A 4,200-nucleotide genomic window follows, 5' to 3' on the forward strand; every position below is an offset into this window, starting at 1 on the left:
CTATTGTGAAAATGCCACAGGAGAAGACGGTAACATGAAAGAATACAATGCTCCAGAGGGAAACAGAGAGTTGGGGGAGGAGGGATTTTCTAGTGAGAGGAGCTCATCGGAGGACTCCTTAGGAGCCTGGGAGTTGATCCTAAGGAAGCAGTCTAGAAAACTTTGGGCCATTGTTCAGAAAAGCAGGGTGAGCCAACAGAAAGTCCAGTGTTTAAGGTCACAATAATCACGAGTCTCAGAAGCCCTAATTTCATTGGACAGGCCCCTTGTCTAGGCTCAGGGACCAAACAGCCCCTCTCTCTGTCCACACCAGAGACTGCCTAGCACAAACAGTAGAGATGAATGGGAGCATCTAATTAAGTGAACGTTACCATACAGCAAATTTGAGGTATTTTCAAAAGTATGTGTCATTTAGGAAAGGTTTAGAAAATTATGGAGCCTGGAATTAAACTGATGTAAATATATAATGATACACACTAAATTAATAGTGATATACTTAATTAGAGTCATTTCTAATTAATCATACACATACTTAACATTTACGGTCATTAAAAAGCAACGATACTTAACTTCATGATCATTAAAAAGCAGAATAACATTAACTGTAAATAAGAATTATCACAAAATAATACCAATGCTTCACTGATAACAAAGTGACCTTCCTGATACAGCCACCTTCCGACCCTTTGCTGGCAGAAATGCAAATAGGTGCTTTGACGACTATTGGCAACCAGTCTTCTTAGTATCTGATCTCAAATCTTGGCGTGCTGATGGCTGCTTCCCTGTGTGTACAGAGGGCCTCTCTGCCCTTAATTCATTTGAAAATAAGCCTGGGTTTAGCTAACTGTCAGAGGATCTGTACTCATAGGGAACAGAACAGTAGTTTAACAACTATAAACAGAAGCTTCTGAAGACCGTTATAGAGAACTGAAAAGGGAGAGCTTGATAAGAGACTTCTATTATCTCAGCTCAAGCATTATCTAGTAGATATTTCTTCAACAGAGTGGATGGTCCTAGAGGTGCAGACTGAAAATCCCTGTTGGAGATGAGTGACCGATCCAGTTCACAGTAGGTACTCAATAAATGTCTGTTTAATGGATAAAATTACCAGTGGCAAATATAACCGAACTGACAAAATATTAGTATTAAAGTCTTTCATTACTGGAACATACCTTGCTTTCTTTTGTCTCTCAAGCTTTGAATTCCTATTACTGTTTCAGGAATTTGACAACCTCTAGGAAAATCCATATTGTTTCGCCTTTATTTCTGTCCTTATAAAAGTCACTTGGTAAAAAGCAATCTCATTTTGCAAGTACAGTAATCTGCAAATTGTAGATGCCTCTACGTGGGTAACTAATCTAACTTTCTTATAGTTACAGTTCCTACTACATAATAATATTGATATTTCAAAGATAATCTTCTATACACATCAGTTGGTTAACGTGAGCCAGTCTTCCTGGTATGTGTCAAACTTGGAGGACCACCCTGAAGCCGCTTAACTGCTCAGAAGAGAAGTCTATCTAGAAACATCTGGATATTTGCATTTTTAAATCAAAATCTAAAGGCTTGAGTGACATAACCTGTCAAAATCCATCAGACTTTATAAGTGCAAGGAAGTAATTAGCTATTTTAAGGAAATTTGTGACAATAAAAACCACATTCTGAGTTCCTAAGAAATCAATGAAGAGACTGGAATTAGTCCTAGAAAGGAATCTCTATTTACTGAATAATTCTTTCATTTAGAGCATCACAGTTTGATCAACATTGCTAAGACAAGAAAGGAGCAAGGGTAGTGTAGGTGCCTTCTGCACACATTTTTGTTGTTTCATCCCTTAAATAAGTACATGGAACAACCACCAAAATGATTTAAAATTTACACATAGATCTCCTAAATTTATATTGACAAAACATCAAATCACATTTTTTCTGAAATTTTTCTTAGGAAGATTTAATAAATGTATGTGACAAATACTAGTAATTGACAGCAAAAAGATAGATATTATGAAGAATTTCCCCCATGTAATTAATAACATTTAAAATTCACATGATATTGTAAACTACAATACCAGTGAAACTGTCTTTGTCATTATTTTAGTAGCTTATTTCAATTGAGCAGGATCTGGAGTCGTTGATCCTGAAGGTAGAGACTGGACGTAAATTTCACAATAAAAGGACAGTGGAAATAAAAAATATAAATGCTGAGGGGTGCCTGGCTGGTTCAGCCAGTAGAGGATCTGACTCTTGATCTCAAGGCTGTGAGTTCAAGCCCCATATTGGGTGTGGAGCCTACTTAAAAAAAAGAGGGGGACTGGGTGGCTTTAAGCATCTGCCTTTGGCTCACGTCATGATCCCAGAGTCGTGGGCTCAAGCCCCGCGTTTGACTCCCTACTCAACAGGAAGTCTGCTTCTCCCTCTCCAACTCCCGCTTCTTGTGTTCCCTCTCTCGCTGTGTCTCTCTGTCAAATAAATAAATAAAATCTTAAAAAAAAAAAGAAATATATATATGCATATATATATTATTTATATATATATATATATATACATACACATATATGCTGATAATTATAGGTGCTCAATACATACTCAATTTTTTAAATTACCTCTTCCCTAGAAACTTGTTTAAATTTTGGTTTAAAGATCTAGACTACAATGGCTAAGATGACTGGTTTATACAGTTGTATAAATCTTTCATTTTAAATAGCCCTGAGAGGAGTCAAGAGGTTAGATAGTCAACCCTCCCGTTCATTCAACTAAGCAATTGTTGAGTGCTCACTCCTTGCCAGGCACGGTGCCAAGCATTGCAAAGGATACAAAATGAATAAGACACCGTCCACCCTCAAGAACTTTAAAGTCTACCAAAGGGGAATCACTATGGTACAAGTTCCAATACAAATTTCAATAAATGTGCTTTTTAAAACAATAGACTGTAGCATTTTTTGTCTTCTTTAGAGGGTTTTGTCATAATTCACATCACAGAGAAGAAATTGCTATGAGCTTAGTCTCATGGATAGAGATTCATGGTGGGGGGAGAGAGAGAGAGAGAAAGGAAGGAAGGAAGGAGGGAGGGAGGAAGAGAAAGAAGAAAGAAAGAAAAAAAGAAAGATAGAAAAGAAAAGAAAAGAAAAGAAAAGAAAAGAAAAGAAAAGAAAAGAAGGAAGGGAGGGAGTGAAGAAGAAAAAGGAAGAAGAAAGAAAAACAGGGGAATTCTAAAGCCTCTTTCAGGTCTTCCAAGCTGCTCAAGGGCCAAAGAAGGTGCTTTTTTCAGCAGAGCACATTTAGGAGACTTTGAAGTTTGGACTAGAAAGCTAACCTGCTCTGCATAATAAAGAAGGGAATGGGAGGTTCTGGAGCCTGAGCAGTGAGACCTTGGCCCACAGACAGGGCGATGTGAGGACAGTGCCTGGCAGCAGGTAGGAGCCTGGAACTGTAGGGAAAGGGGCCCGTGAGCAATTCCAGAGATAGGGCAGTAAAGGGACTTTTAAACACGCTATCTCATATTCCATTATAAACTGCCTGCTTTCCTTTAATATAAATCGCTTCTATCCTTAAACTTTATCTTGAAGATACTGGCAGCTTTATGGGGCCTAAACCCACATTTTTTTTTTTTTTTAAGTAAGCTCCATGCCCAATGTGGGGCTTCAACTCAAGACCCTGAGGTCAAGAGTCCCATGTTCTCCCAACCGAGCTAGCCAGGCACAACAACACACTCTTTCTTTAAAGGAAAAGATATTATTATACAGAGAATAACAAATACACATAAGCATATGCAAATACATGTAAATATCTACATGCAGGGGAATTTGTACGTGGAGTTGTAAAACCCATAAACAAGTGGATTTGGCCATCCTTGGACAACCTGGTAAAAGTGCTGCTCACAACTGTGTATCACTATGAAAAAAACATCAAAACTCCATTCCAACTGTATTTCATTTGTGCAATCTATTTTTAATAAATTTTGCATGGATTTTTTAAAAATTCACATCAGGCATGCCTGGGTGGCTCAGTTGTTAGGTGTCTGCTTTCAGCTCAGGTCAGGATCCCAGGAACCTGGGATCTGAGCCCTGCATTGTCTCCTTCCTCAGGGGGGAGCTTACTCCCTCTGGCTGTCGCCCTCCCTGCTATGCTCTCTGTCAAATAAATAAATAAAATCTTAAAAAATTTTTCTCATATCAAGTTGTAAATTATAGCTGCCCTGACATT

This window comes from Lontra canadensis, unplaced genomic scaffold (genome assembly GCF_010015895.1).
Source record: "Lontra canadensis isolate GAN:19392208 unplaced genomic scaffold, GSC_riverotter_1.0 scaffold47, whole genome shotgun sequence".
NCBI lineage: Eukaryota > Metazoa > Chordata > Mammalia > Carnivora > Mustelidae > Lontra > Lontra canadensis.